Below are 17,658 nucleotides of genomic sequence, written 5' to 3' on the forward strand. Positions count from 1 at the left end.
TTTGCCTATCAGCCCAGCAGAGGAGTTGATGATTCCATTCTTACTCTCATCAGTATGGTCTATAGACATCTAGATGGTGCCAAATCCCCATGGCAGGGTACGGTTTGTTGACTTTTCTTCTGCCTTCAACACAATCCAGCCCTACATTCTGGCACAGAGTGTCATTCGGGACCTCTCCTTAGATGGGGGGGCTGGTTTTGTGGCTGTTGGACTTCCTGAGCCAGAGGTCACAGCGGGTTAAAGTATGTCCCCACATGTGGAACATACACACCGCCAACACAGGCTCATGTTTTGTCCCCACTCCTGTACATCTTGTACACTAATAGTTGTACTAGTTCCCATCCTGACAGACACCTTGTTAAGTTCGCTGATGACACTGCCTTGATCAGCCTGTTGCATGATGACTAGGAACACCATGACCCGGTCCTAAATGACTTTGTACAGTGGTGTGACAAATCACACTTGGTTCTCAATACCAACAAGACCAAAGAGATGTGCATAGACTTCAGGAAGCGTACAACACCTACCTCTGCAACATCTATCAGAGGTCAGAACATAGAGATTGTAGAGGAATATAAATATATGGGTGTCCTTTTGGACAATAGGCTTCAGTGGAGTAAATGTACAGACCTCATCTACAAAAAGAGTCAACAGAGACTGTACTTTCTCAGAAAGCTGTGATATTTGAATGTTGACTACAGTCATGGCCAAAAGTGTTGAATGACACAAATATACATTTTCACAAAGTTTGCTGCTTCATTGTGTTTAGATATTTTTGACAGATATTACTATGGAATACTGAAGTATAATCACAAGCATTTCATAAGTGTCAAAGGCTTTTATTGACAATCACATGAAGTTGATGCAAAGAATCAAAATTTGCAGTGTTGACCCTTCTTTTTCAAGACCTCTGCAATCCGCCCTGGCATGTTGTCAATTAACTTCTGGGCCACATCCTGACTGATGGCAGCCCATTCTTGCATAATCAATGCTTGGAGTTTGTCAGAATTTGTGGGTTTTTGTTTGTTCACCCGTCTCTTGAGGATTGACCACAAGTTCTCAATGGGATTATGGTCTGGGGAGTTTCCTGGCAATGGACCCAAAATATCAATGTTTTGTTCCCCGAGCCACTTAGTTGTCACTTTTGGAAAGGTTCTCCATCATGCTGGAAAAGGCATTGTTCGTCACCAAACTGTTCCTGGATGGTTGGGAGAAGTTGCTCTCGGAGGATGTGTTGGTACCATTCTTTATTCATGGCTGTGTTCTTAGGCAACATTTTGAGTGAGCCCACTCCGTTGGCTGAGAAGCAACCCCACACATGAATGGTCTCAGGATGCTTTACTGTTGGCATGACACAGGACTGATGGTAGCACTCACCTTGTCTTCTCCGGACAAGCTTTTTTCCGGATGCCCCAAACAATCGGAAAGGGGATTCATCAGAGAAAATGACTTTACCCCAGTCCTCAGCAGTCCAATCCCTGTACCTTTTGCAGAATATCAGTCTGTCCCTGATGTTTTTCCTGGAGAGAAGTGGCTTCTTTGCTGCCCTTCTTGACACCAGGCCATCCTCCAAAAGTCTTCGCTTCACTGTGCGTGCAGATGCACCTACACCTGCCTGCTGCCATTCCTGAGCAAGCTCTGTACTGGTGGTGCCCCGATTCCACAGCTGAATCAACTTTAGGAGACGGTCCTGGCGCTTGTTAGACTTTCTTGGGCGCCCTGAAGCCGCCTTCACAACAATTGAACCACTCTCCTTGAAGTTCTTGATGATCCGATAAATGGTTGATTTAGGTGCAGTCTTACTGGCAGCAATATCCTTGCCTGTGAAGCCTTTTTTTGTGCAAAGCAATGATGACGGCACGTGTTTCCTTGCAGGTAACCATGGCCGACAGAGGAAGAACAATGATTCCAAGCACCACCCTCCTTTTGAAGCTTCCAGTCTGTTATTCGAACTCAATCAGCATGACAGAGTGATCTCCAGCCTTGTCCTCGTCAACACTCACACCTGTGTTAACGAGAGAATAACTGACATGATGTCAACTGGTCCTTTTGTGACAGGGCTAAAATGCAGTGGAATTTTTGGGGGGGATTCAGTTAATTTGCATGGCAAAGAGGCACTTTGCCACATAAAGATATAAAACTGTATTCTTTTGTGAAGAATCAACAACAAGTGGGACACAATCATGAAGTGGAACGACATTTATTGGATATTTCAAACTTTTTTAACAAATCAAAAACTGAAAAATTGGGCGTGCAAAATTATTCAGCCCCTTTACTTTCAGTGCAGCAAACTCTCTCCAGAAGTTCAGTGAGGATCTCTGAATGATCCAATGTTGACCTAAATGACTAATGATGATAAATACAATCCACCTGTGTGTAATCAAGTCTCCGTATAAATGCACCTGCACTGTGATAGTCTCAGAGGTCCGTCAAAAGCGCAGAGAGCATCATGAAGAACAAGGAACACACCAGGCAGGTCCGAGATGCTGTTGTGAAGAAGTTTAAAGCCGGATTTGGATACAAAAAGATTTCCCAAGCTTTAAACATCCCAAGGAGCACTGTGCAAGCGATAATATTGAAATGGAAGGAGTATCAGACCACTGCAAATCTACCAAGACCTGGCCGTCCCTCTAAACTTTCAGCTCATACAAGGAGAAGACTGATCAGAGATGCAGCCAAGAGGCCCATGATCACTCTGGATGAACTGCAGAGATCTACAGCTGAGGTGGGAGACTCTGTCCATAGGACAACAATCAGTCGTATATTGCACAAATCTGGCCTTTATGGAAGAGTGGCAAGAAGAAAGCCATTTCTTAAAGATATCCATAAAAAGTGTTGTTTAAAGTTTGCCACAAGCCACCTGGGAGACACACCAAACATGTGGAAGAAGGTGCTCTGGTCAGATGAAACCAAAATTGAACTTTTTGGCAACAATGCAAAACGTTATGTTTGGCGTAAAAGCAACACAGCTCATGACCCTGAACACACCATCCCCACTGTCAAACATGGTGGTGGCAGCATCATGGTTTGGGCCTGCTTTTCTTCAGCAGGGACAGGGAAGATGGTTAAAATTGATGGGAAGATGGATGGAGCCAAATGCGGGACCATTCTGGAAGAAAACCTGATGGAGTCTGCAAAAGACCTGAGACTGGGACGGAGATTTGTCTTCCAACAAGACAATGATCCAAAACATAAAGCAAAATCTACAATGGAATGGTTCAAAAATAAACATATCCAGGTGTTAGAATGGCCAAGTCAAAGTCCAGACCTGAATCCAATCGAGAATCTGTGGAAAGAACTGAAAACTGCTGTTCACAAATGCTCTCCATCCAACCTCACTGAGCTCGAGCTGTTTTGCAAGGAGGAATGGGGAAAAAATTCAGTCTCTCGATGTGCAAAACTGATAGAGACATACCCCAAGCGACTTACAGCTGTAATCGCAGAAAAGGGTGGCGCTACAAAGTATTAACTTAAGGGGGCTGAATAATTTTGCACGCCCAATTTTTCAGTTTTTGATTTGTTAAAAAAGTTTGAAATATCCAATAAATGTCGTTCCACTTCATGATTGTGTCCCACTTGTTGTTGATTCTTCACCAAAAAATACAGTTTTATATCTTTTATGTTTGAAGCCTGAAATGTGGCAAAAGGCCGCAAAGTTCAAGGGGGCCGAATAATTTCGCAAGGCACTGTATAGGGCACCCCTCGGCAGGAAAAACAGAACTAGACAATAATTTGTGCCAGGTGTGAAATCCCTCCTGAATTGCAATCTGGGCTAATGTTGATATCAACCCAGTAAAACCAGCAGGCTAGTCTCTTTTTATTGGTATGTAACTGGTATGTAATTTGTTTTGCATTTAAAATGTCACCTTAAATGTGTACATGACACTTCAACAACATTTCCCCATCACAGTGCCACTAGAGATTGTGGGTTCGAGTCCAGGCTCTGTTGCAGCCGGCCATGACTTGGAGACACATGGGCGGTGCAAAATTGGCCCAGCGTCGTCCGGGTTAGGGGAGGGTTTGGCCCGACAGGGATGCCCTTGTCCCATCGCGCACTAGCGACACCTGTGGCGGGCCGGGCACAGTGCACGCTGACATGGGCGCCAGGTGTACGGTGTTTCCTCTGACACATTGGTGCGGCTGGCTTCCGAGTTAAGTGGGCATTGTCAAGAAGCAGTGCGGCTTGGTCGGGTAGTGTTTCGGAGGATGCACGCCTCTCCCGAGTCCATACGGGAGTTGCAGCGATGAGACAAGACTGTAACTACCAATTGAACACCATGAAATTGGGGAGAAAAGGGGGTAAAAAAAGACCCCGGCCGGCGCCATCATTCTTAAATGGAAGAAGTTTGAAACCACCAAGACTCTTCCTAGAGCTGGTCGACCGGCCAGACTGAGCAATCGGGGGAGAAGGGCCTTAGTCAGTACCCGAAGTACCCGATGGTCACTCAGACAGAGCTACAGAGTTCCTCTGTGGAGATGGGAGAACCTTCCAGAAGGGCAACCATCTCTGCAGCACCCCGCCAATCAGGCCTTTATGGTAGATTTGCCAGACAGAAGCCACTCCTCAGTAAAAGCCAAATGGCAGCCTGCTTGGAGTTTGCTAAAAGGCACCTAAAGGACTCTCAGGCCATGAGAAACAACATTCTCTGGTCTGATGAAACCAAGATTGAATTCATTGGCCAAGCGTTACTTCTCAAGAGATCCTTGATGAAAACCTGCTTCAGAGAACTCTGGACCTCAGACTGGGGCAAAGGTTCACCTTCCAACAGGACAACGACCCTAAGCACACAGCCAAGACAACACAGGAGTGGCTTTGGGACAAGTCTCTGAATGTCCTTAAGTGGCCCAGCCAGAGCCCGGACTTGAACTCGATGGAACATCTCTGGAGAGACCTGAAAATAGCTGTGCAGTGATGCTCCCCATCCAACCTGAGAGCTTGAGAGGATCTGCAGAGAAGAATGAGAGAAACTCCCCAAATACAGGTGTGCCAAGCTTGTGGCGTCATACCCAAGAAGACTTGAGGCTGTAATCGCTGCCAAAGGTGCTTCAACAAAGTACTGAGGTAAGGCTCTGAATACTATTATTACTTTAATACTTTTTTAATATTTTATTTTTGAATTGTTTAACAGCAGAACAATACAATACAGCAAGTGTAAATACAACAAAAGGTCATTCAACCCTCCCCACCCCCCAAAATAAAAAAAATATTGAAACAATGACAAATCACAAAAGAAAAATAAATACAATTAGAATAGTAATAATACTAATAATGACGAAATAAGACAAATGACAAGAGATACCAACATTACAATAGAAACAGTACATTACAGAGAGACAATAGCTACATCAATCTACATTGATCTCCAAGCTCACATCCATCAACCCCAAGGGACGTGTTTCCATATAGTCCAGGAAGGTTTGCCGTATTTTCACAAAGTAGTTACATTTATTTGTTAAATCATAGGTAATCTCCATAGGAATACACTTATTTCAGAGAGCCATCTTGTAATTGAGAGAGGAATCTGATTTCCATGTCAATCTAACACAATTTCTTACAGTGGCAAGGGTGATTTCTGTACATTTTATGTTGGTAGTTATTCCTCAAATTCACATATGTGAAGTTACCCAGAAGGCATATTTCAGGGTCAAGTGGGAAAAGGACCTCTATAATAAAGGTCAGGGTATCACAAACATCATGCCAGCAGGCTTGTAATTTAGTACACTGCCAAGTAGAATGACAAAAAGTGCCTTCTGTTGTTCCATATCTAAAACACATTTCTGATATTTCAGGGTGATATCTATGTAAACTCTGAGGTGTCAGATGGAGTTGGTGGAGGAAGTTGTAATGTAGAAGTCTGCATCTAGAGTTGATGGTTGCTGACACACTATCTTGGCACAGGTCTGACCATAGCCCCTCATCAATTGTAGTATTAAAATCGGATTCCCATCGCTCTCTTGACTTATGTACATCTGGTTTTGGGCATTGTTGCATTAGCAAGGAGTACACTGGATATAAATCTATATGAGTCATGGAGTAGTTGATTTGGTAAAGTCATACCTCCAAGACTCCTTCTGAGAAAGTTTCTTAACTGTAAATAACAAAATAAATGATTATTGGATAATTTGTATTTTTTCAGTTGCTCAAATGACATAAGCAATGTATTATAATAATAATAATAATAATAATATGACAATGTTCTAAATGCATTATTGTCATGGGATTTTGATGAATAATGACTTTATGTATACATTTAGCTTAAAACTATAACTAAACAGAATACTACTATGTTACTGTATGGATGTATGAATCTTATTATAATCATAGTACTGAATATAATGTGTGTAATTATAATCAATTATAATTGGAACAAGGACTGTCTGTTCCTTGTTAGAAACAAATGGAGTTATCGTCAGACCGGCTAGTAGTAGATTATTTAACAGGTGGCAGACAATGTGGTAAGGCTTGTGAACTATACTGCCATTGTATTGGAGTGGAGGAATGACATTTTAAAACCTATGACCTCATTTCTAGTATATAACCTGATGTATATTGTACTATGATCAGTACTCTCGAGAATAAACGCTATTGATTGATTTTGAGACTGGTCTCTGTCTATTTTATGCAAATAAGTATCTTACAAATTCTTAGAAATGGGCAGAGTGTTTTAATTGAACTGGTTGATGAACATATAGGAATTAAATTCCTTTAACAGTTATTCCCTTCTCATGCCAATGTTGAAAAATGTTGCTATCCAAGATCATTGGCAGGAGTCTGTTTTGTCACAGGGTTGTTTTGGGTGACAAGTCTTGTTTCAGACCAAATAACTTACGAATTTCATATCAAGATCTTACTAAATTGATGGTACCGGGATTGCTCATTTTGTAGATAATATTACTCCCAACCTCTTCATTAAGAGCTAACATTTCCATCTGAGTCCAAGAAAGGGACTGGTTCAGGTTCAAATCAGAATGAAATGAATCTAATTTGCACTGCCCAGTAATACATCTTGAAATTTGGTAGGCAGAGACCTCCTAGACTATAATACTATGTTAATTTGTCCTGGCTCACCCTTGGAGTTTTACAGTTCCATCCAAATTGTCTTATGGTCTTGTTAAGGGACTTTTTAAGACACTTTTGGGTAGGGATATGGGTTAAGATTGAAATAGGTGCATCATTTTAGGCATAACGTTCATCTTAATACAGCTAATTCTCCCAAATACTGTAAGAGGCAGATCTATCCATCTATTCAAGTTGTCCACCACCTTCTGAGCCAAGACAGAGTAGTTAAAGCTTGTACACATTTCTTAGGTCATTGTCCACTGTGATTCCTAGATATTTGAACCCCTGTGGCGACCATCTGAAGGGACCTGTTCGTTCACAGACACTATAGTCAAAGCGAGTCAGTGGAAGTATTTGACTTTAGCCCATGTTGACTATGTAACCTGATATAGAGCTGTATGTATCCAAAAACGTCTGTAGCTTTGAGAGGGGTCGGGTCAGCGAGGAACAAAATAATGCTGTCTGCAAACAATGATGCGTTATCTGGCCAACCTGAAAGCCATTTATGCCAGGATCTGTTCTTATGGCCTCCGCCAGGGGTTCTAAGGCACAAAAAAAGAGTAGGGAAAGTAAAGTGGGGCAAGTAAACAGCCCAATCTACTACCTCCTTAAGAGTGGGAATGTGGCTGTCATCATACCATTAGTTGTGATCTTGGCTTGCGGTTTATGGTATAAAATCTTAACCCAGTTGGCAAACAAAGGACCTAAGTTAAATTTAGCAAGGACCTTGAATAGGTATGGCTGCTCCAGCCTATCAAAGGCCTTTTCGGCATCTAGAGATACTGCTATACTCGGATCGCTCCTCACAGTGGCCATGTGAATTACGTTGAATAACCTGTGTAGAAAAGGCCCATGGAGTTGGTGGAATAATCCTTTAATTCATTGCCATTTACTCAGCTGGGCCAGGGGCGCTTTAATTAGGTCAGGTGGAAATGTCCGACAGATCTCAACTCCATAAAAGGAGGAAATTGCCATCGCCTGATCTCGCTGATTTCTCTTCCTTAACCTCCATCTGATCCAGAAGTTATGTGCGTCCATGAATCCACGTAAGTCGACCGACTCTTACATTTCATCTGAATTATCTGTGGCGATCGGGAGAGTGGGCCATTCAGTGGGCCATTCAGTTACTGTTAATAGTTATTACCGCGGAGCGCGGCTTGGAGCGCACGCTTCAAACATATTGTGTAATGTGAATTGTCAATGATCACGTCCCTACGGATCCTCATAGGCCAATTATGCAACCGATATGGTTCATGTGTATTGAAATGAATTATATGTACACGAAGACAATTGAAAGAGTGAAATGAGAAATGTCATTGTGAAACTGATTGACTTTGATAATGGGGATTATAGATTGTATAACCATTCACCGTTTGTATTCTTTCATTATTTATGATAAATTGTTACGAGCCTAAATGACTTGCAGATGATTACTATTGACTTCTTAATGAACTGGACTGTTGAATTCCCTAAATTATGTTAATAATGAATGATATGATTTGATCTTTGATTATGTATTGGATTGGATACATGTTATTTGTTTCCTTTGTGATGCAGCACAGACTACTCAGTAAATATGCCACTTTATGGTTAAAGGAATTCCTGCCTCAGTCTCATCCATTCCTCTGACACGTGACCACCTGTTCACCTTCACTGTCAGTCATCCTACCTGGTCTCTAATAAATTGACAAAATTCTGCCTGTTTCAAAAGAGTTGGGTTTAGGCGCCATCTATAGGTCCCTTGAACTCCATCCGGCATCCAAACAGAAAGCGTGAGAAGAGAATGATCTGTTTCCAAAACTCTATGGGTTATCTGTACTGATGGGAGAAAATAATACATCCGGGTATGAGAGTAATGAGGACAGGAGTAGAATGAGTAATCCCAATCTTGGGGGTGGAGCTGTCTCCATGTCTTTCAAATGTAAGTATTTCATTAAAGAGAGTGCATTTGGCTGACTTAGTCAACGAGGTTGCTTTTGTTGAGGATCTATCCAGAATAATTTAAGTCGCCCCAACTTAGTGTTCCCTGAAATTCTGCTACCTTGAGGAATATATTTAGATTTAAAAAGTATAATTACAGTTGAAGTCAGAAGTTTACATACACCTTAACCAAATACATTTAAACTCAGTTTTTCACAATTCCTGACATTTAATCCTAGTAAAAATTCCCTGTCTTAGGTCAGTTAGGATCACCACTTTATTTTAAGAATGTGAAATGTCAGAATAATAGTAGAGAGAATGATGTATTTCAGCTTTTATTTCTTTCATCACATTCCCAGTGGGTCAGAAGTTTACACACACTCAATTAGTATTTGGTAGCATTGCCTTTAAATTGTTTAACTAGGGTCAAACATTTTGTGTAGCCTTCCACAAGCTTCCCACAATAAGTTGGGTGAATTTTGGCCCATTCCTCCTGACAGAGCTGGTGTAACCGAGTCAGGTTTGTAGGCCTCCTTGCTCGCACACGCTTTTTCAGTTCTGCCCACACATTTTCTATAGGATTGAGGTCAGGGCTTTGTGATAGCCACTCCATTACCTTGACTTTGTAGTCCTTAAGCCATTTTGCCACAACTTTGTAAGTTTACTTGGGGTCATTGTCCATTTGGAAGACCCATTTGCGACCAAGATTTAACTGACTGACGTGTTGAAATGTTACTCCAATATATTCACATGATTTTCCTGCCTCATGATGCCATCTATTTTGTGAAGTGCGCAAGTCCCTCCTGCAGCAAAGCACCCCCACAACATGATGCTGCCACCCCTGTGCTTCACGGTTGGGATGGTGTTCTTCGGCTTGCAAGCCTTCCCCTTTTTCCTCCAAACATAACAATGGTCATTATGGCCAAACACTTGTTTCATCAGACCAGAGGACATTTCTCCAAAAAGTAAGATCTTTGTCCCCATGTGTAGTTGCAAACCGCAGTCTGGCTTTTTATGGCTGTTTTGGAACAGTGGCTTCTTCCTTGCTGAGCGGCCTTTCAGGTTATGTCGATATAGGACTTGTTTTACTGTGGATATGGATACTTTTGTACCTGTTTCCTCCAGCATCTTCACATGGTCCTTTGCTGTTGTCCTGGGATTGATTTTCACTTTTTGCACCAAAGTACATTCATCTCTAGGAGACAGAGCGCGTCTCCTTCCTGATCGGTATAACGGCTACGTGTTCAGATGGTGTTTATACTTGCGTACTATTGTTTGTACAGATGAATGTGGTACATTCAGGCATTTGGAAATAGCTCCCAAGGATGAACCAGACTTGTGGAAGTCTACAATTTTTTTTCTTAGGTCTTGGCTGATTTATTTTGATTTTCCCATGATGTCAAGCAAAGAGGCACTGAGTTTGAAGGTAGGCCTTGAAATACATCCACAGGTACACCTCCAATTGACTCAAATTGTGTCAACTAGCCTATCAGAATCTTCTAAAGCCATGACATGATTTTCTGGAATTCTCCAAGCTGTTTAAAGGCACAGTCAACTAAGTGTATGTAAACTTCTGACCCACTGGAATTGTATTACAGTGATTATAAGTGAAATAATCTGTCTGTAAACAATTGTTAGAAAAATTGTGTCACGCACAAAGTAGATGTCCTAACCGACTTGCCAAAACTATAGTTTGTGAACAAGAAATTTGTGGAGTGGTTGAAAAACGAGTTTTAATGACGCCAACCTAAGTGTATGTAAACGTCCAACTTCAACTGTATACATTCAGCAAGGTCCAAGAACACATTCTGCCATGGACAACTACATAACGTCCCAGTGGATCAATAATTGTTTTGGGTTACACAGAAGGGTCCATTCTTATTAATCAACACAGCTACTCCACGTGTCTTTGTGTTTATATGAAGAGGCAAAGACCTGTTCTACCCATTCCCTCTAACTTGTTATGTTCTGCCCCTGTGTTTCTTGTTTAAAAGCAACTCAGTCTTTAGCTTTTTCAAGTACATAAGGACTCGTTTTCGTTTAACAGGTCCATTAACGTTTAATGATGTATGATTTACTATCTTAGCCATATTGTTCACTCAATACATGCATGCAAATGTCAGGAGTATGTCCAATAAGGGTGTTGGATATTCTATTGCCTATTTTCGGTGTAGCCTGTAGTCAAACGCATATTATAAAGGGAAGGTCTCTCCCAAAACAGTACTGTAATATAAAGTCAACAAAACAAACAATTCACCCCCCCCCCATGCCTGTCCCAAGTAACAACTTTAAAACAATGTCACTCTGGTAAAAACAAATAGTTTGTTTACATGGATACCGGGATCTTACCTCATTGATCTGTCAGTAAACTAGAGTATAATCCAGCAAAGTAGTCCTACCGGTTATGCAAGTAATAAAACAGACTGGTAGGACATAGCTCAGCTAACAGTGAAATTAACCCGGTCCGCTAGCCAATCAACCGTGTCCTGAGCCGATTGCCTGCAGTCTGCGAAGAAAAGTTGCGACTTCGTTTTGAAGAATCTTCTCTGTGATTTTGAAGAATCTTCTCTCATGGATGATTTTCATCGTTGCAGGTTGAAGCAGCTCAAAGGGAATGTTCTTGGTAAGTAGTTTTTTTTCAAATGTTCGAATTCCTTCCTGCGTTTCACCATTTCGAGGACTGATGTCTGGAAAGAATTGAATTGCCTCCCCGTTGTTCTGGATCATAACTTTCTGTCCTGGAACCTCAGGAACCAAACGTGGAAGGGTTGTGGGTTCTGATCAGGGGATGGGCGAGTGACCTGTGTGCCCGTTCGATATCCAGAGGTTCACCAAAATGTTCTTTACCCAGTAAGGAGGGGATAATGGCAGCAGAGAAATCAATGGGGTCCGTCCCCTCACAGTCCTTGCGGAGGCTGATAATAGTTTTCCAAATAGTCGTCCCCATTCCCTCTATCTTGTCCTCGGCAGTGTGCTCTTCAGCGTCTTCTATTAGTGATCCTAGCGTGCTGATAGTCATTGTCAAACCTGAGATGGAGTTTTTGATTTCAGCCTACTGTGCTGAGATGGAGCAGCTGAACCGTTTTCAAGTTCAATTGTGTTGTGAAGGAGTCATTGCCTTCTTTGATCACTTAGAGGATGTGAGCAAGCCTACCTTCTTCCTGAGGTGTCATGGTGCCATTTTGGGTTTGGTCAGAGGCCATGGTCATAGGTTCTTTCGCCGTCGTTTCTTGGTCTGTTGCCTTTTTAATATTTTTTTACTATTGCCTTTTGTATAGTTGTGGTCTAGGTGAGCAATGTGCTCTTGGCACATATGCCTGTGTGTTATGTGGTTCCCCCATATGCCCTTCTTCACAGTCCTTCAGCTTCTCAGCCTCATTTCCAGACTTTCCAGTTCTGACTGCCATGTCTGGGTCTGGCTGACCACGCTCAAACTTCTCATGCTGTGGCGTTAAATTAGTTGAATCCCTGTGCCTCTGTGTGGCCTGTTCTGCCACTCGAAGGTCCACTCTGTTGCGTCTGTAGAGTGTGCCATCAACGTCCATAAGAAACGACTGAGGAGCTACCCTCTTCGGACAGGAACCGAGCCGCCACCGTCCTGTGCGGTCACCTGATAACGGTCACATTCTGATCTCCAACGTTCAAGTCAGGGATGTCTCTTGCAGCCACTTTAGTGTGATTTGGCAATCCTCCTTTTCTGTCTATGTTTCTCAGTGACACACACACAACCACAGAGGGCTGCCCATGGCGGGCAAACTGGAATTTACACTGTGTCAGCTGACACGTTTAGCAGTGGCTTCACCTCCCAGTAATCTGAGTAATGATCAACCATGATCAGGAAGTCCTTCCCTGCATAGGCAAAAAGGTCCATGCTCACTGTTTGCCAGGGGCGCTCTGGGATGTCATGTGACATCGTGGATTTGTTTTGCTGTGCTCCTGCATATTCATTACAGGCTGAGCAGTGGGATACATAGTCCTTGATTTCCTCTCTCATGTTCGGACAGAAAAGTGTCACTTGCCTGTCTATAGCATGCCTCCCCGCCATTGTGGCTAGCATGTAGGTGGCTCAACATTTCCGCCCTCAGTGCCCTTGGAATAATAACACACTGTCCTCTGTACAGCACCCCGTTCTGCACGTTGATTTCATCACAAAATGACTAATAATCTCTTCCACTCCGAGAGGTGTCCTCTTTCACAGCTGGCCATCCTGAGAGAACAACTGACTTTAAGTCCTGTAAAGTCTTCATCGACCTCAGTGTACTGTAAAATCGGACAGAACCTGTGGTTTGTAATATTGAGATGCCGTGCCTGGTCAATGTGTGTGAATGCAGCCTGCTCACTCTCTGCGTTGCTCACAGTGTGTGTGTGGTGCGTCTGTCCTCCTGCCTTCTGTTGTTGCTCTTCTCAGTGTTGCTGATGTACATTTCAGGCCCAGGCTTGTAGATGACACCAAAGTTGTACTTTTTGCAGCTGCATTAACATACCTTGGAGACGCTTAGGGGCACAGAGGAGTGACAACTGTTTATGATCTGTCTCAGCTGTTATTAACTCTCTGCCATAGAGATACTGATGAAATCTCTACGAAGCAAATACAATACTCAAACATTCCTTGTCTATTTTTGATCCGTTGGCGTCAATGCTCACAAAGCAAACTCCACGGGCTGTCCCTATTGCGTTAGGCAGCACCGTGACCGGTTTCAAGACGTCATAGTACCTCAGAACAGGCGTGATAGACTTCAGGCGTTTTATTTCCTGTACAGCTTGGTCAAGTTTAGGGAGCCAGTGCCACACACTGTTCCTGTCCAGAAGCCGTTGGAGTGGCTCAAACACTTCAGGCAGCTTGGGCAGCATCGTGGCCAGGTATGTCACAAATCCAATGAAGAGCTGTACTACCTTGGCATCCGTGGGCGCCAGCATGTTCAGTACAGCCCTGGTCTTTTCTGGGTCTATTCTCAGGCCCTCGTGTCCATGAAACTGAACTGCAGCTTTAGCACACTGAGCCTGAGTCTCACCTCCCTGCACCGCTCCATCAGTGCCTCCCGCAGATTGTTATCGTTTTCACGCTCTGCCTTTTCATTGGAGTCCCCGCATCCGGCAACAAGAATATCATCTGCGATTGGCTCGAGGTCCCCCAGCAGTTCACGTTGCTTAAGTTGATACATCTCGGGGACCACGGACAGCCCAAAGGGACATTTCAGCCATCTCATCCTGCCCCATGGCAACCAGAACGTGGTCATCCTGCCGCTGCTGTCCTCATCCAGTTTACACTGGAGAAAGGCATCTCTGGCATCCACCAGCGTAAATACGCGTGCCTTAGACGGTTTGTACAACACATCCTCTAATATTGGCATACGGTAGTGAGATCTTTTCAGTGCTTGATTTAAGGGGTTTTGGGTCCATACATAATCTGATCTCTGGCTATGACCATGTTGCTTATCCAGGGCGTCGGCACAGTCACTGGGGTGATATATACATCATGTTCATATTTCACCAGTTGGGCTTTCACTCGTGCCTTCAAGGCTACAGGCACATTCCGTGGTGGACATTGTACAGGGGTGCAACTTGGGTCCCGTATGAAGTGGACATCTCCTTTGCACAGACCACTGGACCGTTGAAAACGTCATAATAACTCAGCAGCTGTTCTTCGGTCATTTGAGACACTGCTCCACTTTGTTTCACTCTGCTGGTATTGTCTCAGTCATGGGTCCGAAGCGCTAACATGTAGAACCAGAGAGTGGTGGAATTTGGTCCGTCTCAACAAGTTCAAAGAGTAGTCTGTGCTTGAGCAGTAAAAAAAATGTATATTTTGCCATCCCTATGGGAAATGGTCTGATATACCATGGCTGTCAGCCAATCAGCATTCAGGGCTTGAACCACCCAGTTTATAATTGGTGATATTCTCTCTTTCACTCTCTTGCTCATTACATTGTCAAGCTGGCCTTATCTTTTATTATTCAGTCTTAGCTGCACCAACCATTTCTGTCCCTGAGAGTAAGCCTTACTGATGCATTCCTTGGTGTAGACCGGTTCATCATTGTCAGAGCCTCCCCGTCTCTGTATATTATCCTCCACAACATGCACTTTCTTTACTCGGCCTGATATGTCCCCTGCCTGACACACCTTGGCAAAATGATTTGCGACGCCACAAGACCTGCATGTTTTGCCATAAGCTGGGCATTACTCTCTACTCGCCTGTGATGGTTACCACGCTATTTTGTTTTTATCATGTAATGTCACCTGACCTCTCATGGGTGCACTCTCCCGTGGTTTGTACCTCTGCTGTCTCTCTGTTGCATTCACTGTATCCACTTGTGTTCCATCTATCGTCCTCATGTTTCTCAGTAACCTCAGCTACACTTCATATTTCCTGTAGCCTCTGGTAGACTAAAGATCCCGTTATCGTAGAAATCGGCGTTTTGTTCCTTCACTCGCAATGTCTAACACGAGCTGCTGTCACGTTGTCTAATGATTGGAGACAGGCGCAGGAATACGTAATAGGGGGTTTTATTCTCTCCACCCAAACAAAAGAGCGAGGTGTAAACCTCTAAATAATACACGGGACGAGACCCGTAAAACAAGTGCACAATATCACGTAGCATGGAAGCCGAAACAACAGCACAGGTACTCACAAGACCAACGGACATGGTAACAATAACCGACAAGGACAATGGGGAACAGAGGGCACATATATTACATACTAATCAGGAGGAATGGGAACCAGGTGTGTGTAATGAGACAAGACAGTCCGGGGTTGGTGGTGATGAATCCAGTTCAGTGACGCCTAGAAGGCTGGTGACGTAGACCTCTGGAACTGGTGAATGGAATGAGCAGCAGTACCGGGGGGATCCGTGACAGCCACTCTCTCATCCTGTCCCTCAGACCGCGGTACTGGCATGTTGCGGCTCTCTCCAGCAATCGAGTGATATAACTGTTCATCTGTATCCTGTTTGCAGCAGCTACAGAGGGATCTCTCATATATGACGTTTTTCTGTGGTCTTGAAATAGTCCTCCAAAGCATCTAGAATAGCAGCATCGTCATTTCTCTGATCAGCAGTCAATGTGAGATTATGCATGTAAATATGCCGACACTCACTGCCCATTAACCCTTCGTGGTTCCAAACTTCTTCCATTTAAGAATGATGTAGGCCACTGTGTTGGGGACCTTCAAAGCTACGGATTTTTTTTTGGTACCTTTCCCCAGATCTGTACCTCAACACAATTCTGTCTCGGAGGTCTACAAACAATTCTCTCAACCTCATGGCTTGATTTTTGCTCTAATAACATGCACTGTCAACTGTGGGACCTTATAGATCCACAGATGATGCAATCTCTATTGCACTCCACACTGCCCTTTCACACATGGACAAAAGGAACACCTATGTAAGAATGCTATTCATTGACTACAGCTCAGCGTCCAACACCATAGTGCCCTCAAAGCTCATCACTAACCTAAGGACCCGGGGACTAAACACCTCCCTCTGCAACTGGATCCTGGACTTCCTGACGGGCCGCCCCCAGGTGGTAAGGGTAGGTAACAACACATCCACCACGCTGATCCTCAACACGGGGGCCCCTCAGGTGTGAGTGCTCAGTCCCCTCCTGTACTCTGTTTAATCATGACTGAACGACTCCAACACCATCAAGTTTGCCGATAACACAACAGTGGTAGACTTGATCACCGACAACGATGAGACAGCCTATAGGGAGGGGGTCAGAGACCTGACTGTGTGCTGCAAGGACAACAACCCCTCCCTCAACGTCATCAAGACAAAGGAGTTGATTGTGGACTACAGGAAAAGGAGGACCGAGCACGCCCCCATTATCATCGACGGGGCTGTAGTGGAGCAGGTTGAGAGCTTCAAGTTCCTTGGCGTCCACATCACCAACAAACTAACATAGTCCAAGCATACCAAGACAGTTGTGAAGCGGGCACAACAAAACCTATTCCCCTCAGGAGACTGAAAAGATTTGGCATGGGTCCTCAGATCCTCAAAAGGTTTTACAGCTGCACCATCAAGAGCATCCTGACGGGTCGCATCACTGCCTGGTATGGCAACTGCTTGGCCTCCAAGGGCTTGTAAGTAAGCATTCACTGTATTCAGCGCATGTGACAAATACAATTTGATTTATATAGACAGCTGTGTGCCTTTCCAAATAATTTCCAATCAATTGAATTTACCACAGGTGGACTCCAATCATGTTGTAGAAAATCTCAAGGATGATCAATGGAAACAGGTTGCACTTGAGCTCAATTTTGAGTCTCATTGCAAAGGGTCTGAATACTTATGTAAATAAGGTATTTCTTTTTTTAAAAACTTTTAATCCCACACTGTGATGTCACAGATTTTTTTTTTAGGAATTTATCTTTTTAACCACAGATCATAGAAATGCTGCATTTTCACATACTGTATGTAGACACCGTTTTGATGCTAGATATATAGGCCCTAGCCTTAATGAATATGATTTTGAAAAGTGGCATAGTTGCGCTTTAAGACTAGGTTTCAGGAAATGGCAGTTTATTTATTTTAAGCAAAACTTCATGAGGGGGAAATTGACTGACCCACTCCAGACCTCCCCTACCCAACTTTTGACCTACAGAATCTCCACCTTGTCAGACAATACTAGGAAGAACCCTGGAGTGTATTCATTCTGCTGATCTGTTGCAAAATGTTTATTAA

This window comes from Oncorhynchus mykiss, chromosome 19 (assembly GCF_013265735.2).
Source record: "Oncorhynchus mykiss isolate Arlee chromosome 19, USDA_OmykA_1.1, whole genome shotgun sequence".
Taxonomy (NCBI): Eukaryota; Metazoa; Chordata; class Actinopteri; order Salmoniformes; family Salmonidae; genus Oncorhynchus; species Oncorhynchus mykiss.